This window comes from Anopheles funestus, unplaced genomic scaffold, assembly GCF_943734845.2.
Source record: "Anopheles funestus unplaced genomic scaffold, idAnoFuneDA-416_04 scaffold_27_ctg1, whole genome shotgun sequence".
Classification (NCBI taxonomy): Eukaryota; Metazoa; Arthropoda; class Insecta; order Diptera; family Culicidae; genus Anopheles; species Anopheles funestus.
Genome location: NW_026045358.1, coordinates 315,516 through 336,291, shown reverse-complemented (window position 1 = coordinate 336,291; position 20,776 = coordinate 315,516). Strand labels below are relative to the sequence as shown.

Genomic DNA, 20,776 nt, shown 5'->3' with positions numbered 1-20,776 from the left:
TGTCTTGGCTAAGGTGTCTTGGCTAAGGTGTCTCGGCTAATGTGTCTTGGCTAATGTGTCTTGGCTAAGGTGTCTTGGCTAAGGTGTCTTGGCTAATGTGTCTTGGCTAATGTGTCTTGGCTAAGGTGTCTTGGCTAAGGTGTCTTGGCTAATGTGTCTTGGCTAATGTGTCTTGGCTAATGTGTCGGCCAATGTGGCTTGGCTAATGTGTCTTGGTTAATGTGTCTTGGCTAATGTGTCTTGGCTAAGGTGTCTCGGCTAATGTGTCTTGGCTAATGTGTCTTGGCTAAGGTGTCTTGGCTAAGGTGTCTTGGCTAATGTGTCTTGGCTAAGGTGTCTTGGCTAATGTGTCTTGGCTTAAGTGTCTTGGCTAAGGTGTCTTGGCTAAGGTGTCTTGGCTAAGGTGTCTTGGCTAATGTGTCTTGGCTAATGTGTCTTGGCTAATGTGTCGGCCAATGTGTCTTGGCTAATGTGTCTTGGTTAATGTGTCTTGGCTAATGTGTCTTGGCTAATGTGTCTTGGCTAAGGTGTCTTGGCTAATGTGTCTTGGCTAATCTGTCTTGGCTAATGTGTCTTGGCTAATGTGCCTTGGCTAATGCGTCTTGGCTAAGGTGTCTTGGCTAATGTGTCTTGGCTAAGGTGTCTTGGCTAATGTGTCTTGGCTAAAGTGTCTTGGCTAATGTGTCTTGGCTAAGGTGTCTTGGCTAATGTGTCTTGGCTAATGTGTCTTGGCTAAGGTGTCTTGGCTAATGTGTCTTGGCTAAGGTGTCTTGGCTAAGGTGTCTTGGCTAAGGTGTCTTGGCTAATGTGTCTTGGCTAATGTGTCTTGGCTAATGTGTCTTGGCTACGGTGTCTTGGCTAATGTGTCTTGGCTAATGTGTCTTGGCTAAGGTGACTTGGCTAATGTGTCTTGGCTAAGGTGTCTTGGCTAAGGTGTCTTGGCTAATGTGTCTTGGCTAAGGTGTCTTGGCTAATGAGTCTTGGCTAATGTGTCTTGGCTAATGTGTCTTGGCTAATGTGTCTAGGCTTATGTGTCTTGGCTTATGTGTCTTGGCTAATGTGTCTTGGCTAAGGTGTCTTGTCTAATGTGTCTTGGCTAAGGTGTCTTGGCTAATGTGTCTTGGCTAATGTGTCTTGGCTAAGGTGTCTTGGCTAATGTGTCTTGGCTAAGGTGTCTTAGCTAAGGTGTCTTGGCTAATGTGTCTCGGCTAATGTGTCTTGGCTAATGTGTCTTGGCTAAGGTGTCATGGCTAAGGTGTCTTGGCTAAGGTTTCTTGGCTAATGTGTCTTGGCTAATGTGTCTTGGCTAAGGTGTCTTGGCTAAGGTGTCTTGGCTAATGTGTCTTGGCTAAGGTGTCTTGGCTAAGGTGTCTTGGCTAAGGTGTCTTGGCTAATGTGTCTTGGCTAATGTGTCTTGGCTAAGGTGTCTTGGCTAAGGTGTCTTGGCTAAGGTGTCTTGGCTAATGTGTCTTGGCTAATGTGTCGGAGAATGTGTCTTGGCTAATGTGTCTTGGTTAATGTGTCTTGGCTAATGTGTCTTGGCTAATGTGTCTTGGCTAATGTGTCTTGGCTAATGTGTCATGGCTAATGTGTCTTGGCTAAGGTGTCTTGGCTAATGTGTCTTGGCTAAGGTGTCTTGGCTAATGTGTCTTGGCTAAGGTGTCTTGGCTAATGTGTCTTGGCTAATGTGTCTTGGCTAATGTGTCTTGGCTAAGGTGTCTTGGCTAAGGTTTCTTGGCTAATGTGTCCTGGCTAAGGTGTCTTGGCTAAGGTGTCTTGGCTAAGGTGTCTTCGATAATGTGTATTGGCTAATGTGTCTTGGCTAAGGTGTCTTGGCTAAGGTGTCTTGGCTAAGGTGTCTTGGCTAATGTGTCTTGGCTAATGTGTCGGAGAATGTGTCTTGGCTAATGTGTCTTGGCTAATGTGTCTTGGCTAATGTGTCTTGGCTAATGTGTCTTGGCTAATGTGTCTTGGCTAAGGTGTCTTGGCTAATGTGTCTTGGCTAAGGTGTCTTGGCTAATGTGTCTTGGCTAATGTGTCTTGGCTAATGTGTCTTGGCTAAGGTGTCTTGGCTAATGTGTCTTGGCTAATGTGTCTTGGCTAAGGTGTCTTGGCTAAGGTGTCTTGACTAAGGTGTCTTGGCTAATGTGTCTTGGCTAAGGTGTCTTGGCTAATGTGTCTTGGCTAAGGTGTCTTGGCTAAGGTGTCTTGGCTAATGTGTCTTGGCTAATGTGTCTTGGCTAATGTGTCACGGCTAAGGTGTCTTGGCTAATGTGTCTTGGCTAATGTGTCTTGGCTAATGTGTCTTGGCTAAGGTGTCTTGGCTAATGTGTCTTGGCTAATGTGTCTTGGCTAAGGTGTCTTGGCTAAGGTGTCTTGACTAAGGTGTCTTGGCTAATGTGTCTTGGCTAATGTGTCTTGGCTAAGGTGTTTTCGCTAATGTGTCTTGGCTAAGGTGTCTTGGCTAATGTGTCTTGGCTAAGGTGTCTTGGCTAAGGTGTCTTGGCTAAGGTGTCTTGGCTAAGGTGTCTTGGCTAATGTGTCTTGGCTAATGTGTCTTGGCTAATGTGTCTTGGCTAAGGTGTCTTCGCTAATGTGTCTTGGCTAAGGTGTCTTGGCTAATGTGTCTTGGCTAAGGTGTCTTGGCTAATGTGTCTTGGCTAAGGTGTCTTGGCTAAGGTGTCTTGGCTAGTGTGTCTTGGCTAATGTGTCTTGGCTAATGTGTCTTGGCTAAGGTGTCTTGGCTAATGTGTCTTGGCTAATGTGTCTTGGCTAATGTGTCTTGGCTAAGATGTCTTGGCTAATGTGTCTTGGCTAATGTGTCTTGGCTAATGTGTCTTGGCTAATGTGTCTTGGCTAAGGTGTCATGGCTAAGGTGTCTTGGCTAATGTGTCTTGGCTAATGTGTCTTGGCCAATGTGTCTTGGCTAAGGTGTCTTAGCTAAGGTGTCTTGGCTAATGTGTCTTGGCTAATGTGTCTTGGCTAAGGTGTCTTGGCTAATGTGTCTTGGCTAATGTGTCTTGGCTAAGGTGTCTTGGCTAATGTGTCTTGGCTAATGTGTCTTGGCTAAGGTGTCTTCGCTAATGTGTCTTGGCTAAGGTGTCGTGGCTAATGTGTCTTGGCTAATGTGTCTTGGCTAAGGTGTCTTGGCTAAGGTGTCTTGGCTAATGTGTCTTGGCTAATGTGTCTTGGCTAATGTGTCTTGGCTAAGATGTCTTGGCTAATGTGTCTTGGCTAATGTGTCTTGGCTAATGTGTCTTGGCTAATGTGTCTTGGCTAATGTGTCATGGCTAAGGTGTCTTGGCTAATGTGTCTTGGCTAATGTGTCTTGGCCAATGTGTCTTGGCTAAGGTGTCTTAGTTAAGGTGTCTTGGCTAATGTGTCTTGGCTAATGTGTCTTGGCTAAGGTGTCTTGGCTAATGTGTCTTGGCTAATGTGTCTTGGCTAAGGTGTCTTGGCTAATGTGTCTTGGCTAATGTGTCTTGGCTAAGGTGTCTTGGCTAATGTGTCTTGGCTAAGGTGTCGTGGCTAATGTGTCTTGGCTAATGTGTCTAGGCTAAGGTGTCTTGGCTAAGGTGTCTTGGCTAAGGTGTCTTGGCTAAGGTGTCTTGGCTAATGTGTCTCGGCTAATGTGTCTTGGCTAATGTGTCTTGGCTAAGGTGTCTTGGCTAATGTGTCTTGGCTAAGGTGTCTTGGCTAAGGTGTCTTGGCTAAGGTGTCTTGGCTAATGTGTCTTGGCTAATGTGTCTTGGCTAAGGTGTCTTGGCTAATGTGTCTTGGCTAAGGTGTCTTGGCTAATGTGTCTTGGCTAATGTGTCTTGGCTAATGTGTCTTGGCTAAGGTGTCTTGGCTAAGGTGTCTTGACTAATGTGTCATGGCTAAGGTGTCTTGGCTAATGTGTCTTGGCTAATGTGTCTTGGCCAATGTGTCTTGGCTAAGGTGTCTAAGCCAAGGTGTCTTGGCTAATGTGTCTTGGCTAATGTGTCTTGGCTAAGGTGTCTTGGCTAATGTGTCTTGGCTAATGTGTCTTGGTTAAGGTGTCTTGGCTAATGTGTCTTGGCTAATGTGTCTTGGCTAAGGTGTCTTCGCTAATGTGTCTTGGCTAAGGTGTCGTGGCTAATGTGTCTTGGCTAAGGTGTCTTGGCTAATGTGTCTTGGCTAATGTGTCTTCGCTAATGTGTCTTGGCTAAGGTGTCGTGGCTAATGTGTCTTGGCTAATGTGTCTTGGCTAATGTGTCTTGGCTAAGGTGTCTTGGCTAAGGTGTCTTGGCTAAGGTGTCTTGGCTAATGTGTCTTGGGTAATGTGTCTTGGCTAATGTGTCTTGGCTAAGGTGTCTTCGCTAATGTGTCTTGGCTAAGGTGTCTTGAATAATGTGTCTTGGCTAAGGTGTCTTGGCTAATGTGTCTTGGCTAAGGTGTCTTGGCTAAGGTGTCTTGGCTATTGTGTCTTGGCTAATGTGTCTTGGCTAATGTGTCTTGGCTAAGGTGTCTTGGCTAATGTGTCTTGGCTAAGGTGTCTTGGCTAATGTGTCTTGGCTAATGTGTCTTGGCTAATGTGTCTTGGCTAATGTGTCTTGGCTAAGGTGTCTTGGCTAATGTGTCTTGGCTAATGTGTCTTGGCTAATGTGTCTTGGCTAAGGTGTCTTGGCTAATGTGTCTTGGCTAAGGTGTCTTAGCTAAGGTGTCTTGGCTAATGTGTCTCGGTTAATGTGTCTTGGCTAAGGTGTCTTGGCTAATGTGTCTCGGCTAATGTGTCTTGGCTAATGTGTCTTGGCTAATGTGTCTTGGCTAAGGTGTCTTGGCTAATGTGTCTTGGCTAAGGTGTCTTAGCTAAGGTGTCTTGGCTAATGTGTCTCGGTTAATGTGTCTTGGCTAATGTGTCTTGGCTAATGTGTCTTGGCTAATGTGTCTTCGCTAATGTGTCTTGGCTAAGGTATCTTCGCTAATGTGTCTCGGCTAAAGTGTCTTGGCTAATGTGTCTTGGCTAAGATGTCTTGCCTAAGGAGTCTTGGCTAAGGTGTCTTGGCTAAGGTGTCTTGGCTAAGGTGTCTTGGCTAAGGTGTCTTGGCTAAGGTGTCTTGGCTAAGGTGTCTTGGCTAATGTGTCTTGGCTAGTGTGTCTTGGCTAATGTGTCGGCCAATGTGTCTTGGCTAATGTGTCTTGGTTAATGTGTCTTGGCTAAGGTGTCTTGGCTAAGGTGTCTTGGCTAAGGTGTCTTGGCTAAGGTGTCTTGGCTAATGTGTCTTGGCTTATCTGTCTTGGCTAATGTGTCTTAGCGAATGTGCCTTGGCTAATGCGTCTTGGCTAAGGTGTCTTGGCTAATGTGTTTTGGCTAAGGTGTCTTGGCTAATGTGTCTTGGCTAAAGTGTCTTGGCTAATGTGTCTTGGCTAAGGTGTCTTGGCTTATGTGTCTTGGCTAATGTGTCTTGGCTAAGGTGTCCTGGCTAAGGTGTCTTGGCTAATGTGTCTTGGCTAATGTGTCTTGGCTAAGGTGTCTTGGCTAATGTGTCTTGGCTAATGTGTCTTGGCTAAGGTATCTTCGCTAATGTGTCTTGGCTAAGGTGTCTTGGCTAATGTGTCTTGGCTAATGTGTCTTGGCTAAGGTGTCTTGGCTAATGTGTCTTGGCTAATGTGTCTTGGCTAAGGTGTCTTGGCTAATGTGTCTTGGCTAAGGTGTCTTGGCTAAGGTGTCTTGGCTAATGTGTCTTGGCTAAGGTGTCTTGGCTAATGAGTCTTGGCTAATGTGTCTTGGCTAATGTGTCTTGGCTAATGTGTCTTGGCTAAGGTGTCTTGGCTCATGTGTCTTGGCTAATGTGTCTTGGCTAAGGTGTCTTGGCTAATGTGTCTTGGCTAAGGTGTCTTGGCTAATGTGTCTTGGCTAATGTGTCTTGGCTAATGTGTCTTGGCTAAGGTGTCTTGGCTAATGTGTCTTGGCTGAGGTGTCTTAGCTAAGGTGTCTTGGCTAATGTGTCTCGGTTAATGTGTCTTGGCTAATGTGTCTTGGCTAATGTGTCTTGGCTTAAGTGTCTTGGCTAAGGTGTCTCAGCTAATGTGTCTCGGCTAATGTGTCTTGGCTAAGGTGTCTCGGCTAATGTGTCTCGGCTAATGTGTCTTGGCTAAGGTGTCTTGGCTAAGGTGTCTTGGCTAAGGTGTCTCGGCTAATGTGTCTTGGCTAATGTGTCTTGGCTAAGGTGTCTTGGCTAAGGTGTCTTGGCTAATGTGTCTTGGCTAATGTGTCTTGGCTAAGGTGTCTTGGCTAAGGTGTCTTGGCTAATGTGTCTTGGCTAATGTGTCTTGGCTAATGTGTCGGCCAATGTGGCTTGGCTAATGTGTCTTGGTTAATGTGTCTTGGCTAATGTGTCTTGGCTAAGGTGTCTCGGCTAATGTGTCTTGGTTAATGTGTCTTGGCTAAGGTGTCTTGGCTAAGGTGTCTTGGCTAATGTGTCTTGGCTAAGGTGTCTTGGCTAATGTGTCTTGGCTTAAGTGTCTTGGCTAAGGTGTCTTGGCTAAGGTGTCTTGGCTAAGGTGTCTTGGCTAATGTGTCTTGGCTAATGTGTCTTGGCTAATGTGTCGGCCAATGTGTCTTGGCTAATGTGTCTTGGTTAATGTGTCTTGGCTAAGGTGTCTTGGCTAATGTGTCTTGGCTAAGGTGTCTTGGCTAATGTGTCTTGGCTAATCTGTCTTGGCTAATGTGTCTTGGCTAATGTGCCTTGGCTAATGCGTCTTGGCTAAGGTGTCTTGGCTAATGTGTCTTGGCTAAGGTGTCTTGGCTAATGTGTCTTGGCTAAAGTGTCTTGGCTAATGTGTCTTGGCTAAGGTGTCTTGGCTAATGTGTCTTGGCTAATGTGTCTTGGCTAAGGTGTCTTGGCTAATGTGTCTTGGCTAAGGTGTCTTGGCTAAGGTGTCTTGGCTAAGGTGTCTTGGCTAATGTGTCTTGGCTAATGTGTCTTGGCTAATGTGTCTTGGCTACGGTGTCTTGGCTAATGTGTCTTGGCTAATGTGTCTTGGCTAAGGTGTCTTGGCTAATGTGTCTTGGCTAAGGTGTCTTGGCTAATGTGTCTTGGCTAAAGTGTCTTGGCTAATGTGTCTTGGCTAAGGTGTCTTGGCTAATGTGTCTTGGCTAATGTGTCTTGGCTAAGGTGTCTTGGCTAATGTGTCTTGGCTAAGGTGTCTTGGCTAAGGTGTCTTGGCTAAGGTGTCTTGGCTAATGTGTCTTGGCTAATGTGTCTTGGCTAATGTGTCTTGGCTACGGTGTCTTGGCTAATGTGTCTTGGCTAATGTGTCTTGGCTAAGGTATCTTCGCTAATGTGTCTTGGCTAAGGTGTCTTGGCTAATGTGTCTTGGCTAATGTGTCTTGGCTAAGGTGTCTTGGCTAATGTGTCTTGGCTAATGTGTCTTGGCTAAGGTGTCTTGGCTAATGTGTCTTGGCTAAGGTGTCTTGGCTAAGGTGTCTTGGCTAATGTGTCTTGGCTAAGGTGTCTTGGCTAATGAGTCTTGGCTAATGTGTCTTGGCTAATGTGTCTTGGCTAATGTGTCTTGGCTAAGGTGTCTTGGCTCATGTGTCTTGGCTAATGTGTCTTGGCTAAGGTGTCTTGGCTAATGTGTCTTGGCTAAGGTGTCTTGGCTAATGTGTCTTGGCTAATGTGTCTTGGCTAATGTGTCTTGGCTAAGGTGTCTTGGCTAATGTGTCTTGGCTGAGGTGTCTTAGCTAAGGTGTCTTGGCTAATGTGTCTCGGTTAATGTGTCTTGGCTAATGTGTCTTGGCTAATGTGTCTTGGCTTAAGTGTCTTGGCTAAGGTGTCTCAGCTAATGTGTCTCGGCTAATGTGTCTTGGCTAAGGTGTCTCGGCTAATGTGTCTCGGCTAATGTGTCTTGGCTAAGGTGTCTTGGCTAAGGTGTCTTGGCTAAGGTGTCTCGGCTAATGTGTCTTGGCTAATGTGTCTTGGCTAAGGTGTCTTGGCTAAGGTGTCTTGGCTAATGTGTCTTGGCTAATGTGTCTTGGCTAAGGTGTCTTGGCTAAGGTGTCTTGGCTAATGTGTCTTGGCTAATGTGTCTTGGCTAATGTGTCGGCCAATGTGGCTTGGCTAATGTGTCTTGGTTAATGTGTCTTGGCTAATGTGTCTTGGCTAAGGTGTCTCGGCTAATGTGTCTTGGTTAATGTGTCTTGGCTAAGGTGTCTTGGCTAAGGTGTCTTGGCTAATGTGTCTTGGCTAAGGTGTCTTGGCTAATGTGTCTTGGCTTAAGTGTCTTGGCTAAGGTGTCTTGGCTAAGGTGTCTTGGCTAAGGTGTCTTGGCTAATGTGTCTTGGCTAATGTGTCTTGGCTAATGTGTCGGCCAATGTGTCTTGGCTAATGTGTCTTGGTTAATGTGTCTTGGCTAAGGTGTCTTGGCTAATGTGTCTTGGCTAAGGTGTCTTGGCTAATGTGTCTTGGCTAATCTGTCTTGGCTAATGTGTCTTGGCTAATGTGCCTTGGCTAATGCGTCTTGGCTAAGGTGTCTTGGCTAATGTGTCTTGGCTAAGGTGTCTTGGCTAATGTGTCTTGGCTAAAGTGTCTTGGCTAATGTGTCTTGGCTAAGGTGTCTTGGCTAATGTGTCTTGGCTAATGTGTCTTGGCTAAGGTGTCTTGGCTAATGTGTCTTGGCTAAGGTGTCTTGGCTAAGGTGTCTTGGCTAAGGTGTCTTGGCTAATGTGTCTTGGCTAATGTGTCTTGGCTAATGTGTCTTGGCTACGGTGTCTTGGCTAATGTGTCTTGGCTAATGTGTCTTGGCTAAGGTGTCTTGGCTAATGTGTCTTGGCTAAGGTGTCTTGGCTAAGGTGTCTTGGCTAATGTGTCTTGGCTAAGGTGTCTTGGCTAATGTGTCTTGGCTAAGGTGTCTTGGCTAATGTGTCTTGGCTAATGTGTCTTGGCTAAGGTGTCTTGGCTTATGTGTCTTGGCTAATGTGTCTTGGCTAAGGTGTCTTGTCTAATGTGTCTTGGCTAAGGTGTCTTGGCTAATGTGTCTTGGCTAATGTGTCTTGACTAAGGTGTCTTGGCTAATGTGTCTTGGCTAAGGTGTCTTAGCTAAGGTGTCTTGGCTAATGTGTCTCGGCTAATGTGTCTTGGCTAATATGTCTTGGCTAAGGTGTCTTGGCTAAGGTGTCTTGGCTAAGGTGTCTTGGCTAATGTGTCTTGGCTAATGTGTCTTGGCTAAGGTGTCTTGGCTAAGGTGTCTTGGCTAATGTGTCTTGGCTAATGTGTCTTGGCTAAGGTGTCTTGGCTAAGGTGTCTTGGCTAAGGTGTCTTGGCTAATGTGTCTTGGCTAATGTGTCTTGGCTAAGGTGTCTTGGCTAAGGTGTCTTGGCTAAGGTGTCTTGGCTAATGTGTCTTGGCTAATGTGTCGGAGAATGTGTCTTGGCTAATGTGTCTTGGTTAATGTGTCTTGGCTAATGTGTCTTGGCTAATGTGTCTTGGCTAATGTGTCTTGGCTAATGCGTCATGGCTAATGTGTCTTGGCTAAGGTGTCTTGGCTAATGTGTCTTGGCTAAGGTGTCTTGGCTAATGTGTCTTGGCTAAGGTGTCTTGGCTAATGTGTCTTGGCTAATGTGTCTTGGCTAAGGTGTCTTGGCTAAGGTGTCTTGGCTAAGGTGTCTTGGCTAATGTGTCTTGGCTAAGGTGTCTTGGCTAAGGTGTCTTGGCTAAGGTGTCTTCGATAATGTGTCTTGGCTAATGTGTCTTGGCTAAGGTGTCTTGGCTAAGGTGTCTTGGCTAAGGTGTCTTGGCTAATGTGTCTTGGCTAATGTGTCGGAGAATGTGTCTTGGCTAATGTGTCTTGGCTAATGTGTCTTGGCTAATGTGTCTTGGCTAATGTGTCTTGGCTAATGTGTCTTGGCTAAGGTGTCTTGGCTAATGTGTCTTGGCTAAGGTGTCTTGGCTAATGTGTCTTGGCTAATGTGTCTTGGCTAATGTGTCTTGGCTAATGTGTCTTGGCTAAGGTGTCTTGGCTAATGTGTCTTGGCTAAGGTGTCTTGGCTAAGGTGTCTTGACTAAGGTGTCTTGGCTAATGTGTCTTGGCTAAGGTGTCTTGGCTAATGTGTCTTGGCTAAGGTGTCTTGGCTAAGGTGTCTTGGCTAATGTGTCTTGGCTAATGTGTCTTGGCTAATGCGTCACGGCTAAGGTGTCTTGGCTAATGTGTCTTGGCTAATGTGTCTTGGCTAATGTGTCTTGGCTAAGGTGTCTTGGCTAATGTGTCTTGGCTAATGTGTCTTGGCTAAGGTGTCTTGGCTAAGGTGTCTTGACTAAGGTGTCTTGGCTAATGTGTCTTGGCTAATGTGTCTTGGCTAAGGTGTTTTCGCTAATGTGTCTTGGCTAAGGTGTCTTGGCTAATGTGTCTTGGCTAAGATGTCTTGGCTAAGGTGTCTTGGCTAAGGTGTCTTGGCTAAGGTGTCTTGGCTAATGTGTCTTGGGTAATGTGTCTTGGCTAATGTGTCTTGGCTAAGGTGTCTTCGCTAATGTGTCTTGGCTAAGGTGTCTTGGCTAATGTGTCTTGGCTAAGGTGTCTTGGCTAATGTGTCTTGGCTAAGGTGTCTTGGCTAAGGTGTCTTGGCTAGTGTGTCTTGGCTAATGTGTCTTGGCTAATGTGTCTTGGCTAAGGTGTCTTGGCTAATGTGTCTTGGCTAATGTGTCTTGGCTAATGTGTCTTGGCTAAGATGTCTTGGCTAATGTGTCTTGGCTAATGTGTCTTGGCTAATGTGTCTTGGCTAATGTGTCTTGGCTAAGGTGTCATGGCTAAGGTGTCTTGGCTAAGGTGTCGTGGCTAATGTGTCTTGGCTAATGTGTCTTGGCTAAGGTGTCTTAGTTAAGGTGTCTTGGCTAATGTGTCTTGGCTAATGTGTCTTGGCTAAGGTGTCTTGGCTAATGTGTCTTGGCTAATGTGTCTTGGCTAATGTGTCTTGGCTAATGTGTCTTGGCTAAGGTGTCTTGGCTTATGTGTCTTGGCTAATGTGTCTTGGCTTAAGTGTCTTGGCTAAGGTGTCTTGGCTAAGGTGTCTTGGCTAAGGTGTCTTGGCTAATGTGTCTTGGCTAATGTGTCTTGGCTAATGTGTCGGCCAATGTGTCTTGGCTAATGTGTCTTGGTTAATGTGTCTTGGCTAAGGTGTCTTGGCTAATGTGTCTTGGCTAAGGTGTCTTGGCTAATGTGTCTTGGCTAAGGTGTCTTGGCTAATGTGTCTTGGCTAATGTGTCTTGGCTAATGTGTCTTGGCTAAGATGTCTTGGCTAATGTGTCTTGGCTAATGTGTCTTGGCTAATGTGTCTTGGCTAATGTGTCTTGGCTAATGTGTCTTGGCTAATGTGTCTTGGCTACGGTGTCTTGGCTAATGTGTCTTGGCTAATGTGTCTTGGCTAAGGTGTCTTGGCTAATGTGTCTTGGCTAATGTGTCTTGGCTAATGTGTCTTGGCTAAGGTGTCTTGGCTAATGTGTCTTGGCTAATGAGTCTTGGCTAATGTGTCTTGGCTAATGTGTCTTGGCTAAGGTGTCTTGGCTTATGTGTCTTGGCTAATGTGTCTTGGCTAAGGTGTCTTGTCTAATGTGTCTTGGCTAAGGTGTCTTGGCTAATGTGTCTTGGCTAATGTGTCTTGACTAAGGTGTCTTGGCTAATGTGTCTTGGCTAAGGTGTCTTAGCTAAGGTGTCTTGGCTAATGTGTCTCGGCTAATGTGTCTTGGCTAATATGTCTTGGCTAAGGTGTCTTGGCTAAGGTGTCTTGGCTAAGGTGTCTTGGCTAATGTGTCTTGGCTAATGTGTCTTGGCTAAGGTGTCTTAGCTAAGGTGTCTTGGCTAAGGTGTCTTGGCTAATGTGTCTTGGCTAAGGTGTCTTGGCTAAGGTGTCTTGGCTAAGGTGTCTTGGCTAATGTGTCTTGGCTAATGTGTCTTGGCTAAGGTGTCTTGGCTAAGGTGTCTTGGCTAAGGTGTCTTGGCTAATGTGTCTTGGCTAATGTGTCGGAGAATGTGTCTTGGCTAATGTGTCTTGGTTAATGTGTCTTGGCTAATGTGTCTTGGCTAATGTGTCTTGGCTAATGTGTCTTGGCTAATGTGTCATGGCTAATGTGTCTTGGCTAAGGTGTCTTGGCTAATGTGTCTTGGCTAAGGTGTCTTGGCTAATGTGTCTTGGCTAAGGTGTCTTGGCTAATGTGTCTTGGCTAATGTGTCTTGGCTAAGGTGTCTTGGCTAAGGTGTCTTGGCTAAGGTGTCTTGGCTAATGTGTCTTGGCTAAGGTGTCTTGGCTAAGGTGTCTTGGCTAAGGTGTCTTCGATAATGTGTCTTGGCTAATGTGTCTTGGCTAAGGTGTCTTGGCTAAGGTGTCTTGGCTAAGGTGTCTTGGCTAATGTGTCTTGGCTAATGTGTCGGAGAATGTGTCTTGGCTAATGTGTCTTGGCTAATGTGTCTTGGCTAATGTGTCTTGGCTAATGTGTCTTGGCTAATGTGTCTTGGCTAAGGTGTCTTGGCTAATGTGTCTTGGCTAAGGTGTCTTGGCTAATGTGTCTTGGCTAATGTGTCTTGGCTAATGTGTCTTGGCTAATGTGTCTTGGCTAAGGTGTCTTGGCTAATGTGTCTTGGCTAATGTGTCTTGGCTAATGTGTCTTGACTAAGGTGTCTTGGCTAATGTGTCTTGGCTAAGGTGTCTTAGCTAAGGTGTCTTGGCTAATGTGTCTCGGCTAATGTGTCTTGGCTAATATGTCTTGGCTAAGGTGTCTTGGCTAAGGTGTCTTGGCTAAGGTGTCTTGGCTAAGGTGTCTTGGCTAATGTGTCTTGGCTAATGTGTCTTGGCTAATGTGTCGGCCAATGTGTCTTGGCTAATGTGTCTTGGTTAATGTGTCTTGGCTAAGGTGTCTTGGCTAAGGTGTCTTCGATAATGTGTCTTGGCTAATGTGTCTTGGCTAAGGTGTCTTGGCTAATGTGTCTTGGCTAATGTGTCTTGGCTAAGGTGTCTTGGCTAAGGTGTCTTGGCTAATGTGTCTTGGTTAATGTGTCTTGGCTAATGTGTCTTGGCTAATGTGTCTTGGCTAATGTGTCTTGGCTAAGGTGTCTTGGCTAAGGTGTCTTGGCTAAGGTGTCTTGGCTAATGTGTCTTGGCTAATGTGTCTTGGCTAATGTGTCTTGGCTACGGTGTCTTGGCTAATGTGTCTTGGCTAATGTGTCTTGGCTAAGGTGTCTTGGCTAATGTGTCTTGGCTAATGTGTCTTGGCTAATGTGTCTTGGCTAAGGTGTCTTGGCTAATGTGTCTTGGCTAATGAGTCTTGGCTAATGTGTCTTGGCTAATGTGTCTTGGCTAAGGTGTCTTGGCTTATGTGTCTTGGCTAATGTGTCTTGGCTAAGGTGTCTTGTCTAATGTGTCTTGGCTAAGGTGTCTTGGCTAATGTGTCTTGGCTAATGTGTCTTGACTAAGGTGTCTTGGCTAATGTGTCTTGGCTAAGGTGTCTTAGCTAAGGTGTCTTGGCTAATGTGTCTCGGCTAATGTGTCTTGGCTAATATGTCTTGGCTAAGGTGTCTTGGCTAAGGTGTCTTGGCTAAGGTGTCTTGGCTAATGTGTCTTGGCTAATGTGTCTTGGCTAAGGTGTCTTGGCTAAGGTGTCTTGGCTAAGGTGTCTTGGCTAATGTGTCTTGGCTAAGGTGTCTTGGCTAAGGTGTCTTGGCTAAGGTGTCTTGGCTAATGTGTCTTGGCTAATGTGTCTTGGCTAAGGTGTCTTGGCTAAGGTGTCTTGGCTAAGGTGTCTTGGCTAATGTGTCTTGGCTAATGTGTCGGAGAATGTGTCTTGGCTAATGTGTCTTGGTTAATGTGTCTTGGCTAATGTGTCTTGGCTAATGTGTCTTGGCTAATGTGTCTTGGCTAAGGTGTCTTGGCTAAGGTGTCTTGGCTAAGGTGTCTTGGCTAATGTGTCTTGGCTAATGTGTCTTGGCTAATGTGTCTTGGCTACGGTGTCTTGGCTAATGTGTCTTGGCTAATGTGTCTTGGCTAAGGTGTCTTGGCTAATGTGTCTTGGCTAATGTGTCTTGGCTAATGTGTCTTGGCTAAGGTGTCTTGGCTAATGTGTCTTGGCTAATGAGTCTTGGCTAATGTGTCTTGGCTAATGTGTCTTGGCTAAGGTGTCTTGGCTTATGTGTCTTGGCTAATGTGTCTTGGCTAAGGTGTCTTGTCTAATGTGTCTTGGCTAAGGTGTCTTGGCTAATGTGTCTTGGCTAATGTGTCTTGGCTAAGGTGTCTTGGCTAAGGTGTCTTGGCTAAGGTGTCTTGGCTAATGTGTCTTGGCTAATGTGTCTTGGCTAATGTGTCTTGGCTACGGTGTCTTGGCTAATGTGTCTTGGCTAATGTGTCTTGGCTAAGGTGTCTTGGCTAATGTGTCTTGGCTAATGTGTCTTGGCTAAGGTGTCTTCGCTAATGTGTCTTGGCTAAGGTGTCGTGGCTAATGTGTCTTGGCTAATGTGTCTTGGCTAAGGTGTCTTGGCTAAGGTGTCTTCGCTAATGTGTCTTGGCTAAGGTGTCGTGGCTAATGTGTCTTGGCTAATGTGTCTTGGCTAAGGTGTCTTGGCTAAGGTGTCTTGGCTAATGTGTCTTGGCTAATGTGTCTTGGCTAATGTGTCTTGGCTAAGATGTCTTGGCTAATGTGTCTTGGCTAATGTGTCTTGGCTAATGTGTCTTGGCTAATGTGTCTTGGCTAATGTGTCATGGCTAAGGTGTCTTGGCTAATGTGTCTTGGCTAATGTGTCTTGGCCAATGTGTCTTGGCTAAGGTGTCTTAGTTAAGGTGTCTTGGCTAATGTGTCTTGGCTAATGTGTCTTGGCTAAGGTGTCATTTCTAATGTGTCTTGGCTAATGTGTCTTGGCTAATGTGTCTTGGCTAATGTGTCTTGGCTAAGGTGTCTTGGCTTATGTGTCTTGGCTAATGTGTCTTGGCTTAAGTGTCTTGGCTAAGGTGTCTTGGCTAAGGTGTCTTGGCTAAGGTGTCTTGGCTAATGTGTCTTGGCTAATGTGTCTTGGCTAATGTGTCGGCCAATGTGTCTTGGCTAATGTGTCTTGGTTAATGTGTCTTGGCTAAGGTGTCTTGGCTAATGTGTCTTGGCTAAGGTGTCTTGGCTAATGTGTCTTGGCTAATCTGTCTTGGCTAATGTGTCTTGGCTAATGTGCCTTGGCTAATGCGTCTTGGCTAAGGTGTCTTGGCTAATGTGTCTTGGCTAAGGTGTCTTGGCTAATGTGTCTTGGCTAAAGTGTCTTGGCTAATGTGTCTTAGCTAAGGTGTCTTGGCTAATGTGTCTTGGCTAATGTGTCTTGGCTAAGGTGTCTTGGCTAATGTGTCTTGGCTAAGGTGTCTTGGCTAAGGTGTCTTGGCTAAGGTGTCTTGGCTAATGTGTCTTGGCTAATGTGTCTTGGCTAATGTGTCTTGGCTACGGTGTCTTGGCTAATGTGTCTTGGCTAATGTGTCTTGGCTAAGGTGTCTTGGCTAATGTGTCTTGGCTAATGTGTCTTGGCTAATGTGTCTTGGCTAAGGTGTCTTGGCTAATGTGTCTTGGCTAATGAGTCTTGGCTAATGTGTCTTGGCTAATGTGTCTTGGCTAAGGTGTCTTGGCTTATGTGTCTTGGCTAATGTGTCTTGGCTAAGGTGTCTTGTCTAATGTGTCTTGGCTAAGGTGTCTTGGCTAATGTGTCTTGGCTAATGTGTCTTGACTAAGGTGTCTTGGCTAATGTGTCTTGGCTAAGGTGTCTTAGCTAAGGTGTCTTGGCTAATGTGTCTCGGCTAATGTGTCTTGGCTAATGTGTCTTGGCTAAGGTGTTTTCGCTAATGTGTCTTGGCTAAGGTGTCTTGGCTAATGTGTCTTGGCTAAGATGTCTTGGCTAAGGTGTCTTGGCTAAGGTGTCTTGGCTAAGGTGTCTTGGCTAATGTGTCTTGGCTAAGGTGTCTTGGCTAATGTGTCTTGGCTAAGGTGTCTTGGCTAAGGTGTCTTGGCTAAGGTGTCTTGGCTAATGTGTCTTGGCTAATGTGTCTTGGCTAAGGTGTCTTGGCTAATGTGTCTTGGCTAAGGTGTCTTGGCTAAGGTGTCTTGGCTAAGGTGTCTTGGCTAATGTGTCTTGGCTAATGTGTCTTGGCTAATGTGTCTTGGCTACGGTGTCTTGGCTAATGTGTCTTGGCTAATGTGTCTTGGCTAAGGTGTCTTGGCTAATGTGTCTTGGCTAATGTGTCTTGGCTAATGTGTCTTGGCTAAGGTGTCTTGGCTAATGTGTCTTGGCTAATGAGTCTTGGCTAATGTGTCTTGGCTAATGTGTCTTGGCTAAGGTGTCTTGGCTTATGTGTCTTGGCTAATGTGTCTTGGCTAAGGTGTCTTGTCTAATGTGTCTTGGCTAAGGTGTCTTGGCTAATGTGTCTTGGCTAATGTGTCTTGACTAAGGTGTCTTGGCTAATGTGTCTTGGCTAATGTGTCTTGGCTAAGGTGTCTTGGCTAATGTGTCTTGGCTAATGAGTCTTGGCTAATGTGTCTTGGCTAATGTGTCTTGGCTAAGGTGTCTTGGCTTATGTGTCTTGGCTAATGTGTCTTGGCTAAGGTGTCTTGTCTAATGTGTCTTGGCTAAGGTGTCTTGGCTAATGTGTCTTGGCTAATGTGTCTTGACTAAGGTGTCTTGGCTAATGTGTCTTGGCTAAGGTGTCTTAGCTAAGGTGTCTTGGCTAATGTGTCTCGGCTAATGTGTCTTGGCTAATATGTCTTGGCTAAGGTGTCTTGGCTAAGGTGTCTTGGCTAAGGTGTCTTGGCTAATGTGTCTTGGCTAATGTGTCTTGGCTAAGGTGTCTTGGCTAAGGTGTCTTGGCTAAGGTGTCTTGGCTAATGTGTCTTGGCTAAGGTGTCTTGGCTAAGGTGTCTTGGCTAAGGTGTCTTGGCTAATGTGTCTTGGCTAATGTGTCTTGGCTAAGGTGTCTTGGCTAAGGTGTCTTGGCTAAGGTGTCTTGGCTAATGTGTCTTGGCTAATGTGTCGGAGAATGTGTCTTGGCTAATGTGTCTTGGTTAATGTGTCTTGGCTAATGTGTCTTGGCTAATGTGTCTTGGCTAATGTGTCTTGGCTAATGTGTCATGGCTAATGTGTCTTGGCTAAGGTGTCTTGGCTAATGTGTCTTGGCTAAGGTGTCTTGGCTAATGTGTCTTGGCTAAGGTGTCTTGGCTAATGTGTCTTGGCTAATGTGTCTTGGCTAAGGTGTCTTGGCTAAGGTGTCTTGGCTAAGGTGTCTTGGCTAATGTGTCTTGGCTAAGGTGTCTTGGCTAAGGTGTCTTGGCTAAGGTGTCTTCGATAATGTGTCTTGGCTAATGTGTCTTGGCTAAGGTGTCTTGGCTAAGGTGTCTTGGCTAAGGTGTCTTGGCTAATGTGTCTTGGCTAATGTGTCGGAGAATGTGTCTTGGCTAATGTGTCTTGGCTAATGTGTCTTGGCTAATGTGTCTTGGCTAATGTGTCTTGGCTAAGGTGTCTTGGCTAATGTGTCTTGGCTAAGGTGTCTTGGCTAATGTGTCTTGGCTAATGTGTCTTGGCTAATGTGTCTTGGCTAATGTGTCTTGGCTAAGGTGTCTTGGCTAATGTGTCTTGGCTAAGGTGTCTTGGCTAAGGTGTCTTGACTAAGGTGTCTTGGCTAATGTGTCTTGGCTAAGGTGTCTTGGCTAATGTGTCTTGGCTAAGGTGTCTTGGCTAAGGTGTCTTGGCTAATGTGTCTTGGCTAATGTGTCTTGGCTAATGCGTCACGGCTAAGGTGTCTTGGCTAATGTGTCTTGGCTAATGTGTCTTGGCTAATGTGTCTTGGCTAAGGTGTCTTGGCTAATGTGTCTTGGCTAATGTGTCTTGGCTAAGGTGTCTTGGCTAAGGTGTCTTGACTAAGGTGTCTTGGCTAATGTGTCTTGGCTAATGTGTCTTGGCTAAGGTGTTTTCGCTAATGTGTCTTGGCTAAGGTGTCTTGGCTAATGTGTCTTGGCTAAGATGTCTTGGCTAAGGTGTCTTGGCTAAGGTGTCTTGGCTAAGGTGTCTTGGCTAATGTGTCTTGGGTAATGTGTCTTGGCTAATGTGTCTTGGCTAAGGTGTCTTCGCTAATGTGTCTTGGCTAAGGTGTCTTGGCTAATGTGTCTTGGCTAAGGTGTCTTGGCAAATGTGTCTTGGCTAAGGTGTCTTGGCTAAGGTGTCTTGGCTAGTGTGTCTTGGCTAATGTGTCTTGGCTAATGTGTCTTGGCTAAGGTGTCTTGGCTAATGTGTCTTGGCTAATGTGTCTTGGCTAATGTGTCTTGGCTAAGATGTCTTGGCTAATGTGTCTTGGCTAATGTGTCTTGGCTAATGTGTCTTGGCTAATGTGTCTTGGCTAAGGTGTCATGGCTAAGGTGTCTTGGCTAATGTGTCTTGGCTAATGTGTCTTGGCCAATGTGACTTGGCTAAGGTGTCTTAGCTAAGGTGTCTTGGCTAATGTGTCTTGGCTAATGTGTCTTGGCTAAGGTGTCTTGGCTAATGTGTCTTGGCTAATGTGTCTTGGCTAAGGTGTCTTGGCTAATGTGTCTTGGCTAATGTGTCTTGGCTAAGGTGTCTTCGCTAATGTGTCTTGGCTAAGGTGTCGTGGCTAATGTGTCTTGGCTAATGTGTCTTGGCTAAGGTGTCTTGGCTAAGGTGTCTTGGCTAATGTGTCTTGGCTAATGTGTCTTGGCTAATGTGTCTTGGCTAAGATGTCTTGGCTAATGTGTCTTGGCTAATGTGTCTTGGCTAATGTGTCTTGGCTAATGTGTCTTGGCTAATGTGTCATGGCTAAGGTGTCTTGGCTAATGTGTCTTGGCTAATGTGTCTTGGCCAATGTGTCTTGGCTAAGGTGTCTTAGTTAAGGTGTCTTGGCTAATGTGTCTTGGCTAATGTGTCTTGGCTAAGGTGTCTTGGCTAATGTGTCTTGGCTAATGTGTCTTGGCTAAGGTGTCTTGGCTAATGTGTCTTGGCTAATGTGTCTTGGCTAAGGTGTCTTGGCTAATGTGTCTTGGCTAAGGTGTCGTGGCTAATGTGTCTTGGCTAATGTGTCTAGGCTAAGGTGTCTTGGCTAAGGTGTCTTGGCTAAGGTGTCTTGGCTAAGGTGTCTTGGCTAATGTGTCTTGGGTAATGTGTCTTGGCTAATGTGTCTTGGCTAAGGTGTCTTGGCTAATGTGTCTTGGCTAAGGTGTCTTGGCTAAGGTGTCTTGGCTAAGGTGTCTTGGCTAATGTGTCTTGGCTAATGTGTCTTGGCTAAGGTGTCTTGGCTAATGTGTCTTGGCTAAGGTGTCTTGGCTAATGTGTCTTGGCTAATGTGTCTTGGCTAATGTGTCTTGGCTAAGGTGTCTTGGCTAAGGTGTCTTGACTAATGTGTCATGGCTAAGGTGTCTTGGCTAATGTGTCTTGGCTAATGTGTCTTGGCCAATGTGTCTTGGCTAAGGTGTCTAAGCCAAGGTGTCTTGGCTAATGTGTCTTGGCTAATGTGTCTTGGCTAAGGTGTCTTGGCTAATGTGTCTTGGCTAATGTGTCTTGGTTAAGGTGTCTTGGCTAATGTGTCTTGGCTAATGTGTCTTGGCTAAGGTGTCTTCGCTAATGTGTCTTGGCTAAGGTGTCGTGGCTAATGTGTCTTGGCTAAGGTGTCTTGGCTAATGTGTCTTGGCTAATGTGTCTTCGCTAATGTGTCTTGGCTAAGGTGTCGTGGCTAATGTGTCTTGGCTAATGTGTCTTGGCTAATGTGTCTTGGCTAAGGTGTCTTGGCTAAGGTGTCTTGGCTAAGGTGTCTTGGCTAATGTGTCTTGGGTAATGTGTCTTGGCTAATGTGTCTTGGCTAAGGTGTCTTCGCTAATGTGTCTTGGCTAAGGTGTCTTGAATAATGTGTCTTGGCTAAGGTGTCTTGGCTAATGTGTCTTGGCTAAGGTGTCTTGGCTAAGGTGTCTTGGCTATTGTGTCTTGGCTAATGTGTCTTGGCTAATGTGTCTTGGCTAAGGTGTCTTGGCTAATGTGTCTTGGCCAATGTGTCTTGGCTAATGTGTCTTAGCTAAGGTGTCTTGGCTAATGTGTATTGGCTAATGTGTCTTGGCTAATGTGTCTTGGCTAATGTGTCTTGGCTAATGTGTCTTGGCTAATGTGTCTTTGCTAATGTGTCTTGGCTAATGTGTCTTGGCTAAGGTGTCTTGGCTAATGTGTCTTGGCTAAGGTGTCTTGGCTAATGTGTCTTGGCTAATGTGTCTTGGCTAAGGTGTCTTCGATAATGTGTCTTGGCTAAGGTGTCGTGGCTAATGTGTCTTGGCTAATGTGTCTTGGCTAAGGTGTCTTGGCTAAGGTGTCTTGGCTAAGGTGTCTTGGCTAAGGTGTCTTGGCTAATGTGTCTTGGCTAATGTGACTTGGCTAAGGTGTCTTGGCTAATGTGTCTTGGCTAATGTGTCTTGGTTAAGGTGTCTTGGCTAATGTGTCTTGGCTAATGTGTCTTGGCTAAGGTGTCTTCGCTAATGTGTCTTGGCTAAGCTGTCGTGGCTAATGTGTCTTGGCTAAGGTGTCTTGGCTAATGTGTCTTGGCTAATGTGTCTTCGCTAATGTGTCTTGGCTAAGGTGTCGTGGCTAATGTGTCTTGGCTAATGTGTCTTGGCTAATGTGTCTTGGCTAAGGTGTCTTGGCTAAGGTGTCTTGGCTAAGGTGTCTTGGCTAATGTGTCTTGGGTAATGTGTCTTGGCTAATGTGTCTTGGCTAAGGTGTCTTCGCTAATGTGTCTTGGCTAAGGTGTCTTGAATAATGTGTCTTGGCT

At 45.7% G+C, this 20,776-nt stretch overlaps 3 long non-coding RNA genes across 3 annotated transcripts in view; all 3 read left to right on the top strand.

Moving 5' to 3' along the window:
- The first annotated feature begins 1,797 nt into the window (after nucleotides 1-1,797).
- LOC125774550 (uncharacterized) overlaps nucleotides 1,798-20,776 on the top strand; it is a 29,516-nt gene continuing 10,537 nt past the window's right edge. The window contains exon 1 of the long non-coding RNA XR_007421037.1: nucleotides 1,798-1,827. This is a non-coding gene — a long non-coding RNA (uncharacterized LOC125774550). The remainder of the gene's footprint in view (nucleotides 1,828-20,776) is intronic.
- LOC125774552 (uncharacterized) lies at nucleotides 1,840-20,567 on the top strand. Its single transcript, XR_007421039.1, has 3 exons — nucleotides 1,840-2,483; nucleotides 2,638-2,931; nucleotides 20,332-20,567. It is a non-coding gene; the product is annotated as an uncharacterized LOC125774552 (long non-coding RNA).
- LOC125774551 (uncharacterized) lies at nucleotides 3,383-16,626 on the top strand. The gene is made up of 3 exons (XR_007421038.1): nucleotides 3,383-3,659; nucleotides 11,792-12,753; nucleotides 15,898-16,626. It is a non-coding gene; the product is annotated as an uncharacterized LOC125774551 (long non-coding RNA).